Source organism: Doryrhamphus excisus, chromosome 15 (genome assembly GCF_030265055.1).
Source record: "Doryrhamphus excisus isolate RoL2022-K1 chromosome 15, RoL_Dexc_1.0, whole genome shotgun sequence".
Classification (NCBI taxonomy): Eukaryota; Metazoa; Chordata; class Actinopteri; order Syngnathiformes; family Syngnathidae; genus Doryrhamphus; species Doryrhamphus excisus.
Window position 1 is genome coordinate 4,063,974 of NC_080480.1, and position 15,493 is coordinate 4,079,466.

Below are 15,493 nucleotides of genomic sequence, written 5' to 3' on the forward strand. Positions count from 1 at the left end.
CTAAGCATGAATGGTAAATAAGCTGAATGAAATAAGCCCACTAAAAGGTGAAGTGCGATGGAGTTGATAAAATGTCACTGGATGTTTGTAATCCACTAAATCCACTCAGTTTTTTTTAGCCTACAAACATCTGTCTGTCCGATCTGGACGGGGGGAGCGGGGGGGCATTCAGTCTACAATCATACAGTCCGTGTCCTGACGTGTGCCCCAAAACCCATTTCAATCACACCCGACGCCCCCACTCCATCGCTATCTAAACCGTCCCCTCTGGTTGGTTCATTTCAAGCGACACACACACACACACATGATGTGGCCTGCAACCACAGCAAAGAAGATACGGAATCACAAGGACAGGCAGACAGTGGGGGTAAATGCTCCATGAATCAGACAGGGTGGGGGGGAAACATCCCGAGACCCAGGAGAGCATCTCTTGGAACGGGGGACGGTTTCCAAGAATGTTGCCTTTTTTTTTTTTTTTTTTTTACACTAGAATAAAATCTATTAAAACAGGGATTTTTCAAAGTGTGGAAAATGGGATTTGTCAAACCTGCTGATGGTTGTAATTACGTACACCAACAATATACGCATATACTTAGCTCGCAAATATTATTCCTTGGGAATCAACATAAAAACATAACTGCTATAATAATCGACTTGAGTAAATGAATACACTTGAGGACATAAAGTAAATAAAACCATATTATTTTATTTAATTACATTTAAAAATATTATTTTGATAAAATTAAAATTATTAACAATTTAAAACAATTGAATAAATTTTTTAATCAACATTTCATCTTGAATAAATTCAAAATAAATAAAATACTTATGATGTATTTGTATGAAATATTTCTTTACTTAATAATAATACATTTTGAAATAAATAAAACCATATTTTTTAATTAATTACATTTAATAATATTATTTTGATAAAATTACAATTATTAACTATTTGCAACAATTAAATTTTTTTAATCAACATTTTATTTTGAAGAAATTAAAAATAAAAAATACATATGATGTATTTGTATGAAATATTTCTTTACTTGAATAATAATCTCAGAAATAAATTAAACCATATTCTTTTATTTAACCACATTTAAAAATATTAATTTTTAATAATTTACAATTATTAACTATTTAAAACAATTAAATATTTTTTTAATCAACATTTTATTTTGAATAAAATGAAATACATATGATGTATTTGTATGAAATATGTTTTTACTTGAATAATAATTTTAAAAATAAATTCAAATCATTTCAAATAACAAGTCATTACAGACATACCGCTGACCCAATATTTTTAAATATTACAGTTTTTTATATTTTATGTTATGTAAATGCATTTGCCTTCCCCTTAATTAACAGCATGCCTCTTTTTTGACGCCTGGTACTCTCTGCAGTTAAGTAAATGAATGCACTTGAGGACATAAAGTAAATAAAACCATATTCTTTTATTGAATTACATTTTAAAATACTAATTTGATAAATTTACAATTATTAACTATTTAAAACAATTAAATATTTTTTTTAGTCAACATTTTATTTTAAATAAAATAAAATCCATATGATGTATTTGTATGAAATATTTTTTTACTTGAATAATAATTTAAAAAATAAATTCAAATCATTTCAAATAACAAGTCATTACAGATGTACTGCTGACCCAATATTTCTAAATATATATTTTTTAAATTATGTTATGTAAATGCATTTGTCATAATTCAGGTCTTCCCCTTAATTAACATCATGCCTCTTTTTTGACACCTGGCACTCTCTGCAGTTGAGTAAATGAATGCACTTGAGGACATAGAGTAAATAAAACCATATTCTTTTATTTAATTACATTTAAAAGTACTTTTATTTAATAAAATTACAATGATTAACTATTTAAAACAATTAATTTTTTTAATCAACATTTTATTTTGAATAAATTAAAAATAAAAAAATATACAGAATATTTCTTTACTTGAATAATAATTTTAAAAATAAATTCAAATCATTTCAAATAACAAGTCATTACAGATGTACTGCTGACCCACTATTTCTAAATATATATCTTTTTTAATTATGTTATGTAAATGCATTTGTCATAATTCAGGCCTTCCCCTTAATTAACATCATGCCTCTATTTGACACCTGGCACTCTCTGCAGTTGAGGGCATAGAGTAAATCAAACCATATTCCCTAATTATTCCTTGCTTTATTCCATGCATCCATTAATAATAATACACTGATTCACTAATGTGTACTTCCAAAGTTTGCCTTTGGCAATGTAACACTTAGTTATACGATGTTGCTGAAACCAGGAATCCTATTTGACTCCACCGCGGATGAGGACTCCATTTTGGTTTGTCTCTTTAAACAAAACCTTTTAAGATGAAGACGATTGTGCCGGAAGCCTGCCATGGCGTTTTTCTGTAGGATGTGTCCCACACATTAAAATGCAAACAGATGCTTGACTAGGACACGCCGACACCATCCTTAGTCCATCTGACTGAGACAAGACTCTCACACAGAATAGATAACCGATCTGTTTGTGGAAAAGAGGATGCAAAAGATAAAATATTCATATTCGCTCGCTCATATGAAAATGGAATGAGAGGAAGAGTGAGGGATGGATGGATGGATGAAGAAGGGGTATAAGCGGGGGAATGACTGGACATGAGACGCCAGACATAAGAACACTGTGTGTGTGTGTGTGTGTGTGAGAGACTATTCACTAGCGATAACAACAAAGAGTGAGAAATGATTGTGCAGCACAGATGCCATATGAATCTAGGCCAGTCCAGAAAAAAACAAGTCAACCGAGTGGTTAGCGGACAGGCCTCACAGCTAGGAGACACGAGTTCAATTCCACCTTCGGCCATCTCTGTGTGGAGTTTGCATGTTCTCCCCGGTTTTCTCCGGGTACTCCGGCTTCCTCCCACATTCCAAAAACATGCTAGGTTAATTGGCGACTCTAAATTGTCCATAGGTATGAATGTGAGTGTGAATGGTTGTTTGTCTATATGTGCCCTGTGATTGGCTGGCCACCAGTCCAGGGTGTACCCCGTCTCTCGCACACAATAAAACTAAAATAAAGTAAAATAAAAAAAAAAAAGAGGCACGGTGGTCGAGTGGTTAGCGCACACAGACCTCACAGCTAGGAGACCAGGGTTCAATTCCGCCCTCGGCCATCTCTGTGTGGAGTGTGAATAATAATAATAATAAAGGTGACTATAGGGATGCTATTTCATGTCTAGAGGGCTCTAATGTTAAAAAGTCTATTTGGAAGGTCATAAACGCCTCACAGCTAGGAGACCAGAGTTCGATTCCACTCTCGGCCATCTCTGTGTGGAGTTTGCATGTTCTCCCCGTGCATGTGTGGGTTTTCTCCGGGTACTCCGGCTTCCTCCCACATTCCAAAAATTTGGCCAATAATTGGCTGGCGACCAGTCCAGGGTGTACCCCGCCTCTTGCCCCGAAGACAGCTGGGATAGGCTCCAGCACCCCCGCGACCCTCGTGAGGATAAGCGGTAGAAAATGAATGAATGAATATTAATAGACAATTGTTGCTTGTTTATGGCAGAATATTGCCTATTATTAGTAAAAAAAAAAAAGTATGTCTAAATAAAGTAAAATACAAATATTAAGCATTCAAAAGATGCATTCAAAGACACAATAACATGTAGTATTTTACACTGGTCACTAAGTGTCACTAATGTTACATTAACTGGACAATTTTCTCTTATTATGTCTACTATATCGGGTAATAAGAGTATAAAGGTGACTATAGGGGTGTTATTTCATGTCTAAAGGGCTCTAATAATGTTAAAATGTGTAGTTTAAAACAGTCTGTTTTAATGTATTCCACCCACAGGTGTACCCTGCCTCTCGTACGAAGAGAGCTGGGATAGGCTCCAGCACCCCCGCGACCCTCGTGAGGAAAAAGCGGTAGAAAATGAATGAATGAATGTCTACTATATCGGGTAATAAAAGTATAAAGGTGACTATAGGGGTGTTATTTCATGTCTAAAGGGCTCTAATAATGTTAAAATGTGTAGTTTAAAACTGTCTGTTTTAATGTATTCCACCCACAGGTGTACCCTGCCTCTCACCCGAAGAGAGCTGGGATAGGCTCCAGCACTCCCGCGACCCTTGTGAGGATAAGCTAGAGCCCTGAGCTGATTTGTAGGCCTTTCAAGTTGTATAATCATTGACTACTTTTGCCATAGCAACGTGGTAACAAGAACCAGGAAGTAGTATTTGTGTATAATGTTACATTAACTGGACAATTTTCTCTTATTATGTCTACTATATCGGGTAATAAGAGTATAAAGGTGACTATAGGGGTGTTATTTCATGTCTAAAGGGCTCTAATAATGTTAAAATGTGTTGATGCAAAAGATAAAATATTCATCTTTGATCGCTCATATGAAAATGGAATGAGAGGAAGAGTGAGGGATGGATGGATGAAGAAGGGGTATAAGAGGGGGAATGACTGGACATGAGACGCCAGACATAAGAACACGGTGTGTGTGTGTGTGTGTGTGTGTGTGTAGAGAGAGAGACTATTCACTAGCGATAACAACAGAGAGTGAGAAATGATTGTGCAGCACAGATGCCATATGAATCTAGGCCAGTCCAGAAAAAAACAAGGCATTATTCCAAAATCCACTTTGTGTGTGTGTGTAAGTGTGTGTGTGTAAGTGTGTGTGCAATGTGACTGTAGCATGGCACAATACCACTTTCTTCATAGCTATAGCTGCTTGTGCCCTTTTATTCCTCATCAGGCTTTTACAATTACAGCGCTGGATGCACGACACCCACTCACCTTCCAAACGTGTTCTGATGTTCTCGCTCACTTATTCACGCGCTTACTTTTTTTTTTTTTTTTTTTGAAGCCAACGTTGAAGCACTCCATGAGCCGTTAATAGGGGTTGGGGGGGTGTGGGTTGTGTGTGTAGAGGAGAGAGGGGGGGTTGGCACAAAGGAGAGATGGTGGCAGATGGTCCTTACTGAACACGTGTACAGTTCACAACCACATACTGTAAACATAAACAGACAGGAAGAGACGCATAAATTAAAAAAATAAAAAATCACATCTCGCTCTCTCCAAATAAGATTCGGAACTGACAAAAAAAATAAAAAATAAAAATGCATATTGTATGAGTCATGTCCTTCCTCCTCAGGAGATTCAGGCCTTCCCTTTAATTAACATCATGCCTCTTTTTGACGCCTGGCACTCTCTGCAGTTGAGTAAATGAATACACTTGAGGACATAAAGTAAATAAAACCTTATTCTTGTATTTCATTACATTTAAAACACATTATTTGCATAAAATGACAATGATTAACTATTTAAAACAATTAAATATTTTTTAATCAACATTTTATTTTGAATAAATTAAAAATAAATAAAATACATATGATGTATTTGTATGAAATATTTCTTTACTTGAATAATAATTTTAGAAATAAATTCAAATCATTTCAAATAACAAGTCATAAACATAAACAGACAGGAAGAGATGCACAAATAAAAGAAAATTACATCTCGCTCTCTCCAAATAAGATTCGGAACTGACAAAAAAAATAAAAATGCATATTGTATGAGTCATGTCCTTCTTCCTCGGGAGATTGCCACATATGAAAAGCATTTCCACTGCATTTCAGCCCTACCACAAAAGGCCCAGCTGACATCATAGTGAGGATTCTCCGTTTAACATAGGTGATAATGTTGACATGGACATAGGTGAAAATGAAATAAGCCATAGTATGTCTGACCTCGGTAGTGTGAAAAAGGGTTCTCCTATTCTGTGAGGAAGTGGTACGTTTTTAGCTTCTTAAGTTTATAAGAAGGCTGCATGGCGGTTGAGTGGTTAGCGCGGAAACCTCACTGCTAGGAGACCCGGGTTCAATCCCACTCTCGGTCATCTGTGTCGCTACATGGCGGTCGAGTGGTTAGCGGACAGGCCTCACAGCTAGGAGACACGAGTTCAATTCCACACTCGGCCATCTCTGTGTGGAGTTTGCATGTTCTACCCGTGCATATGTGGGGTTTTTTTCGGGTACTTCCTCCCACATTCCAAAAATGTGCCCTGTGATTGGCTGGCCACCAGTCCAGGGTGCACCCCGCCTGTCGCCCGAAGACAGCTGGGATAGGCTCCAGCACCCCCCGCAACCCTCGTGAGGATAAGCGGTAGAAAATGAATGAATGAATATTAATAGACAATTGTTGCTGTTTCATGGCAGAATATGTCCTATTATTAGTAAAAAAAAGTATGTCTAAATAAAGTAAAATACAAATATTAAGTATTCAAAAGATGCATTCAAAGACACAATGATATGTAGTATTTCACGCTGGTCACTAAGTCTCACTAATGTTAAATTAACTGGACAATTTTCTCTTATTATGTCTACTATATCGGGTAATAAGAGTATAAAGGTGACTATAGGGGTGTTATTTCATGTCTAAAGGGCTCTAAGTTGTATGATCATTGACTACTTTTGCCATAGCAAAGTGGTAACAAGAACCAGGAAGTAGTATTTTCTTTCCATCATGTTCAATTATGCAAACTTGTGATATTCCATAATGTACCTCATGAAGCATATCTGAAACATAACTAAATGACCATACCCAAATTGCAGGGTATATTTATTGTATTCATCAGGCGGTTGTAGTCTATAAAGTCAGTTCACAGAGGAATCAGTCAGTCAGCGTGGTGGCCAAAACAAGCAGGCACGTGCCAGACATGCAGCGTGCACACTCCGGGGGGTTTAAATTCCACAAGCGCTCCACACTTAATCCACCAGACAGGCGACAAAAGCTTACACAGGGTTCGGGTGAGACTGTGAGAGTGAATTTATAATTAAAATAACACCACATTCTTTTTTTTTTTTTATCTCCCAAAATATGATTGTAATTATCTCATTGGTAGGCAAGTGGCATGAATCATATCCTGTTTGAAGCAAAATATTTTTATTGATGCTATCAGAGAGGTATTCAATCAACAATATGTTTACTATTATGTGCTGAATTAAGGTAACACTGTAGCATTATTTCTTATGCCTGTATTATTAAAAAAATATTAATTTGACCATTTAATAATATTTTTAATATTAAGACTGGTCAAGACAGGCACAATATTAACATGTGTGTCATCTACTGGTCAAAATGTAAACAAAGTGACGTTTTTTAAAGGAAACTAGGCCTGGACCATACCATGTTTTTGCCAAGGTAGGGGGTGTTGTTGTTAGCTCATTTAGAATACCTCTAATGTGTATAAATACATGTTTTTTGAACATCTTTATTAAGATAAAGTTGAATGTTACACATGTGTATCATATCCTGTTTTCCCGTCTATAGAGTAAACAGTATTCATAGGAAACTCGATTCCTATGAGCCACTCACTGAAGTGAATCGGGTACTTGATTCTCTCGTGTTACCCTTCGAAGATCTCATGTGTAGAAACTCGCACATGTGGAATCGATTCGGGTTCACGATTCAGTCGAATCATTTGTCACGGAGCACATGCACAGAAGCCTGCGTGAATCGGTTACCCAATTCACTCGAATCACCCACCACAGAGCACATCGGCATCCATTTCCGTCGTCTCCCCTGATTTGTTTCATATTTAATAACACTCTGAAATGACTCCAATGTTGCCTGATTTCCCTTTTTTAATTAGGGCTTGTGATAGAAGGGCTGATAAGTGAAAGAGTTAACAGAGACCAGCACCCGTGACTCTCAATTCATTGAAATCGTGCCGAGTTTTGAAGGACTCGTTCAATACGCAAACATCTCCAATGGCCAGGTGGAGGTGGCTACTTAGCAAACAGTGAGAAGTGTTGTCCGAGGAGTAGAATGTGCGTTGTGCGTTTATCTTGTCGGTGCATCATTTTTCGACATATATTGTATCGCTAGTTGATTAGACTTCAATACAAGCGAGTATTTGGGACAGGAACAATTCCACAGGTAAGCTAACGGCTAACGGTAGCGTTTTTGTATTGGATCTAATGATAAAGTTGGCTTCCGGTTCGACACTTAAGGGGGAATTTAAGGTGGAATTGACGTGCTGGGAGTGTCTGTCGTCATGGTATGTTTTATACGACGCATTTGATTTATTTTAGGTAAGATATTACCTAAAAAATGGACTCTTATTTATGTAAATGCAGTAAAGGTACGTTTCTCTGTGTTTTCAGCCTCTAAGCTCAGGCTAGGGAACCTATGGCTGGGAAGCTATTTGTGGCTCTTTTGATGACAGCACCGGAAGTTGCATTAATGGTAAGAAGTGGTTTTATTTCATTATTGGAAAGCTTCAGTATAGCAATCGTATTAAAATGAATACATTCATGAATCCATAATGGTTGTTCTTGCTTCAAAATACATATGTTTTGTTGTATTCAATGTTTAAAAATATGTTGGTCTCATTGAAAGGCATTTTAGAATATGTGGTTTTTATGGTTCTCTTCGCCAAAAAGGTTCCTGATTTGTGCTGTAAGCCATATTAGAACTGGTCCACTTTGAAAACCTCTTGGCCGAGACCTTTCATATCTGGACTGGAATAATGTACACACCCCAAATGTTCATGAAAACACAATTTATGATTTGTGAAGCCGTTATTCGAACATAACTTTTGGTTTCACCAATCACAAATAGTGTTTTTATGAACCTTTTGTGTTTGTACATTAATTCAGTCCAGATTTGAGAGGTCTCGGTTTGGTGGTTTTGAATGTGGACCAGGTCTAATATGCACTAAATGAGCCTTTATTGCTTTTTATCAAATAGAATAAAAGTGGATGTCAGGTGAAGGTAATGTCTTACCTAAAATGTTTTCACATGGAGAAATGTCACAAAAAAAATTCAAATTTGACCAAAAAATTGGCTAAGAGTTTTTTTTTTAACGGAGTGCATTTGTGTATGCAAAAAAAAAAAAAGAACCAGCGGTGCCTGAGTGATGAAGAGAGACACAAACGGCTCACGATGACCTCTCTGGGGGTAAAGTAGCTCATTCATGCCTGAGGGATTATTGTGGCGTGACAGGAGTGTGATTGTGTGTTTGCATATGTTTATGAGAAACACTGTCGGCCATTGCTGAACTCTTGCGCCCTCATTATATACCAGGCAATTTCCCTGCATGCATTGCACCTCCAGTTCGCTCAAGTTTACCCGCACTGAGCACATATGGCAGCGTGCATGTTATATTTTTTATTTTATTTTATTTTTTCCAATGACGCACGCTGTGAGGTTTCCTTGTAGGTCAGACTCGTGATTCAGCAGACTCATTTGCGAGGCAACACAAACATAAATGCATAAAATAACGACACAGCGAACACTTTGGGTGAATTAGCACCCCGGAGCGGGTCCTGATGTCAGGGTCATCATCTTTTCACCAGTTTCTCCTTCTCTCGCTCTATCTCTCTCTCGGTTTTACAGTGGGCGGATGTCGAAAGTCAACCTTTCGAAATACCACAGTCTTCCAAATGTAAAGAAAATAATGAAGCGAGAAAAAGAGGGTTAAGGTCAAGAAAATATGAAATGACAATAACCTGGTAAACTGGCTCTTTGAAAAATGGGTCATTTGCACTTAGAAAACCATTTCCTACAGAAAACGCAGTTCGTCGTCTCCTTGTGGTCTGCAATATGAGGTCCTTAGGCTCTTGCTACGTGCTAACATATGATGAATATTTCAGCTGTCTTTTTTAAATATCTTTTTAATGTTTTTCTTGTGCTATTATGACTATAAAATTTTGACTTTATTCCCATAATATTACAACTTTACACCCAACCTAATAAAAAAAAAAAACAACTTTTACTCTGTTTTGTTTTGCATAAGACAGCCTTAAAAATTACTCAATGTTAGTGAAAATACATTATTTGTCCTTGTAATATTATGATTTTGTAGTAAAATTGACTTTTTTTCATTAGAGTACACATTTTTGTGAGTTAGTATTATGACTTTATTCTCATTAGAATACACATTTTTATGTGTTAATATTTTGACTTTATTCTCATTGGAATACACATTTTTATGTATTAATATTTATTAATATTTTGACTTTATCCTCATTAGAATACACATTTTTTGTGTTAATATTTGGACTTTATTTTCATGAGAATACACATTTTTTGTGTTAATATTTTGACTTTATTCTCATTAAAATACACTTTTTTGTGTTAATATTGACTTTATTCTCATTAAAATACACATTTTTTTGTGTTAATATTTTGACTTTATTCTCATTAGAATACACATTATTTGTGTTAATATGTAGACTTTATTCTTATTAGAATACACTTTTTTGTGTTAATATCTAGACTTTTTTCCTCATTAAAATACACATTTTTTGTGTTAATATTTTGACTTTATTCTTATTAGAATAAACATCTTTTGTGTTAATATTTTGACTTTATTCTTATTAGAATACACATTTTTTGTGTTAATATCTAGACGTTTTTTCCTCATTAGAATACACATTTTTTTGTGTTAATATTTTGACTTTATTCTCATAAAAATACAGCTGTTTTTGTGGTGTTTTTTTTAATTTACCAACACTATTCCGATAATATATTTTTTCAATATTTTTTAAATATTTTTTTCACAGCCCAATTTGACAAAAATTGAATCTCAACTTTGTGATAGAGGTGAAAAACTTTATTATTCGTATGAACCTACTTATTCTAAACTTAAGAAAGTGGGGAATAAGGACAAAGAAGCCAAAAACTTACCACTTCCACACGGAATGAGAGGAGAAAACCATTTAATCTCAGCCAGTCTCCATACAGTGTGAAAGGTCATGTAGTCTAACGTCATGTTTCATAACATTATTGATGCCTAGTGACCACAATACTACATATAACTTGTCTTTCAATATTTTTGGACTAATAATATACAATAGAGTATAACTGATTATTATATCAGGAAGAATAGCCCACTTTGAGGACACACACCTGAAAAGGTTAAAAGCTAGCAAGACAGATGGGATGCTGATTGAGATGGATGCTCTTCATTAGACGCTCGTTTCAGTGGCCCCCGACCTTCCCAATCCTTCCACTCTGACAGCTCCTGAGCAGGAAGTGGAGGGTAAAGCATCGCTTTAACACTTCCTTTACTCCCCACTTTGTTTCCCTCCGTGCCGTGATAAAGTCTAACTGGCAGTAAAAAAAAAAAAAAAAAAAAAATTCCCACGCAGAGCAGAAAGCAAGTAAGTCAACATCTTGTTCGGGCTTTAGCCTCGTTATCTAACCCGCGGCGACGCGTTCACCAGATGTGGGCTCCATCTCCGCTCAGCGTGCACACCTGCTATCCTCACACCTGCTCGACTCCCACTCTTAAATGTGTGTCTTTTTTTGGCACCCTGCGGGTTTATTACCGTTTATGAAATCATTTAGGGAGATTCGGAGTACTTTATACTTCTCTTGAGCAAGCTTGGTTGCTTCACGGGTATCGTGCATGTCTGCATTACGCCTCCATTGATCCATCAAGTACTACATCCTGGAGTAGAAAGTCCTTGATGAATAATTATGTCCTTCATCGTTCCTTCACGCTATAAACAACATTTCATAGCATAATGCTGCTAATTCAATTATACTCTCTGACTGAAAATAGAAACCTGAACACATCACTTTGTAATACAGCACAATCTTTGTATCTTTCCACACTAAATTGTGTACACTCATTCCTCACTACACTGTGATGTGAATTTTTAATCACTTTCAGAAATAGATACATTTTTTTTACCGAGATGAAACATTTTCAAGCATAAAAATGTCCGAATACAAGGCATTACTGTATTAGCTGCTTTCATTTTATCCATTTTATCACGTCAAATGCTGTTCCTAACTACTTGCAGGCAGATGAACTCTCCTTATGGCTTTTTTTATGCTTGAAAATCCAAAGAATTTGGTGTTTTTATGATAAAGGCCTTGTCTGAAAGCACACATGTATGATGTGGTGGAGTTATAAAGGCCATCTGGAGGAGAGGAAGAGGGAAAAAAAAACGACATTTTTATTGCTAGTTCAGTAAAAACTGTCGTGTGGATAAATTCAGTCATAAGATGTACCCTCAGGCTGAATATTTACTCAGTCATTTTCAAGCCTGTTTGAGATTTATTGATGTATTTTAATATGGTTTGATTGAAGACGACTGCAGTGGAGCAAACCACTCTAAGGTGTAGCGTTGTTGGCTTGGGCGGGGTAGTCGCTGTAGAAAATTATGATTATTTTGTGTATGGATTCGCCTAAATCTTGTTTATTGTGTTCGGAATTGGATGTTAGATTGGATTACCCAACTGATGGTATTTTTTCCCAGAGAAAAAGGTCTGAGAAAGACTTTTGGGGTCTACAGATACAGTCGAACCTCGGTTAGTGTACGTTGGCTTGTTTTTTGGTTTAAGTCTAAAACCTGTGTTTCAGTTTGCGCACATATTACAACCTCACCAGAAGGTGGACTCTGATGGTATTTTTTCCCAGAGAAAAAGGTCTGAGAAAGACTTTTGGAGTCTACAGATACAGTCGAACCTCGGTTAGTGTACGTTAGCATTTTTTTTGGTTTAAGTCTAAAACCTGTGTTTCAGTTTGCGCACATTTTACAACCTCACCAGAAGGTGGACTCTGGTATTTTTTCCAGAGAAAAAGGTCTGAGAAAGACTTTTGGGGTCTACAGATACAGTCGAACCTCAGTTAGTGTATGTTGGCTTGTTTTTTGGTTTAAGTCTAAAACCTTTGTGTCAGTTTGCGCACATTTTACAACCTCACCAGAAGGTGGACTCTGATTGTATTTTTTTCCAGAGAAAAAGGTCTGAGAAAGACTTTTGGGGTCTACAGATACAGTCGAACCTCGGTTAGTGTATGTTGGCTTGTTTTTTGGTTTAAGTCTAAAACCTGTGTTTCAGTTTGCGCACATTTTACAACCTCACCAGAAGGGCGACTCTGATGGTATTTTTTTTTCCAGAGAAAAAGGTCTGAGAAAGACTTTTGGGGTCTACAGATACAGTCGAACCTCGGTTAGTGTACGTTAGCATGTTTTTTGGTTTAAGTCTAAAACCTTTGTTTCAGTTTGCGCACCTTTTTATACCTCACCAGAGGTGGACTCTGATGGTATTTTTTTCCAGAGAAAAAGGTCTGAGAAAGACTTTTGGGGTCGACAGACACAGTCGAACCTCGGTTAGTGTACGCTAGCATGTTTTTTGGTTTAAGTCTAAAACCTTTGTTTCAATTGAACTCAAACAGAAGTAGATACAAGTAATTGCATGCAATTATTCGAGGTTTAACAAAGTCCAATCGATCTCTGAAGAGAAACCTTCTTCTGATTTCGTTTATTACTTAAGATACTTAAGTAATTACTTACTTTTATTACTTAAGAGTATTCCAAGAGGTGGTAAAATGTCAATGTCAATACTAGGTTGCCTCAGTTGGACAACTAATCGCTCTTCAGACAGATATAAAAATGGTGTCATATTTATGAAGTGCGTGTGTGCAAGATGGCAATGAGAACATAACTTCCTGCGGTCAACAAGCCTTCAACATGTATTGTTGAAAGCAGAGGGAAAATATTCCATTCCTAAAATAACCCACCACGGAGCCAAAGAAAGATGCAAGTGCCACCATTTTGATAAAGAAGTTGAAAAACACTTGAATTCATTAATGCGAAAACTTTATTTGGTTAGAGTACGTTTTGGTTTGAGTCTGACCTTCTGGAACACATTAATAGTGCTAACGGAGGTCCAGGTGTACATGCAAACCAGAAGGTGGTGCCAAACCCCTTTTTTTTAGAAAGTGAATCAGAGCTTTTCTTCTGGTCATTCACGCTAAAAATCAAGTGAGTGAACAACAGCAAAGTGATGCCATTGTAGATCAGTGAAAGACAGTCATTAAACAATAAACGATATTTTATTTTTATTATAATTTATTATAATTTATTTATTATTATTTATTATTATTTTTATTTTAATTTTTAAAATTTTAAAATATTTAAATCCTTTTTAATTAATTTTAATTTTTTTAATTTTTAATTATTTTTAATTTTTTTGTCTGAAACAAGCTGTCTTATATTTGGGTTAATATAATGCCTATGCCAAGGAAGTTGTGATTATTATATAATAACCCGTTTTGTTTCCAGAATTATGTCCAAGCTTAAAGTTTGCGGCTCAATTCTTTCATTTTCATTCAAGCCCGACGGAAACCGCTTAAACTCAACCCTGAATCACTGGAACTTACTGTACCAGCATGTGGATCAAATACTGGACGGATGACCAAATGCATCCAAAGTTGCCGGATGTTTGCTGAAACGAGCTAACCCAGCTCTCCAGTCAGTTTCAAAACTTGCACTGAAGTTCTTGCTTTGGATTCTAGTTAGACAGTATCTTGTGTGTGGACAACTACAACTAGTTTTACCGATTTGCTTCCAATCCATCTCATTGTCTAACAGCTGCTCCTTTGCATGCGTCAGACGAGTGGGGAATAGAGGCAGACAGCGATAGCAAACATAAGTAGGAGAGGCAGCCGAGACATAGGATAGAGGGGATGAGTACTCTTTGTGAAATAGCGACACAGGTGTCACCTCTTAAAACCTGACTGTAATAACAAGCAGGCCGCCGATTCTCCTTAGCAACGATTCCCGACTGACTTTTTTTTTTTATTGCAACTGTGTATTTTTCGTTTTTACATAAGGTACACAGAACCTATACATACATGTACTGTACATATTTACTTCACAAACATGTGACTAGACCATATAATTTGCATAGTCCTCAAACCCTTTTTTTTAACATAACCTCACTGAGATCGACTTATAAATATTTGTTGTTTGAATTGACTTTTGACTCTCAAATTATTACAGTGAAACCGTAGAGTCATTAATCCTTTCCAGAAGGTCCAACTCTAACCAAAACGTACTCTAACCAAATACATTTTCCTCCAAGAAATCATGCAAATACAAAGACACAATACGGCAACAAGATCAATACTGGTAATCCCCTGAGGTCGACTTAGAAATATTTGTTGTTTGAATTGACTTTTGACTCACAAATTGTTGTGGTACAGTGAAACCGTAGAGTTATTAATCCTTTCCAGAAGGTCCAACTCTAACCAAATCAATTTTCCTCCAAGAAATCATGCAAATACAAAGACACAATGCGGCAACGAGATCAACACTGGTAAACCCCTGAGATCGACTTATAAATATTTGTTGTTTGAATTGACTTTTGACTCACAAATTCTTGTGGTACAGTGAAACCGTAGAGTTATTAATAATCCTTTCCAGAAGGTCCATCTCTAACTAAAACGTACTTTAACCAAATCAATTTTCCTCCAAGTCATGCAAATACAAAGACACAATACGGCAACGAGATCAACACTGGTAACCCCCTGAGGTCGACTTAGAAATATTTGTTGTTTGAATTGACTTTTGACTCACAAATGTTTGCGGTACAGTGAAACCGTAGAGTTATTAATCCTTTCCAGAAGGTCCAACTCTAACCAAAACGTACTCTAACCAAATCAAT

The 15,493-nt window shown here is 36.3% G+C and overlaps 1 protein-coding gene across 8 annotated transcripts in view; it reads left to right on the top strand.

Moving 5' to 3' along the window:
- The window catches only part of LOC131103574 (protein phosphatase 1 regulatory subunit 29), an 80,735-nt gene that overhangs the window by 12,792 nt on the left and 52,450 nt on the right, over nt 1-15,493 (top strand). For 2 of the 8 annotated variants that reach the window (XM_058049951.1, XM_058049955.1), the window contains exons 1-3: nt 6,240-7,963; nt 8,038-8,084; nt 8,191-8,272. The exons of 1 other annotated variant lie outside the window; for it this stretch is intronic. The gene's annotated coding sequence lies outside the window, so the exon portion shown is untranslated. Of the gene's footprint in view, nt 1-6,239; nt 8,119-8,190; nt 8,273-15,493 lie in introns of those variants that run through there. 5 more of the 8 variants (XM_058049949.1, XM_058049954.1, XM_058049952.1 and 2 more) reach the window with 5 other exon arrangements.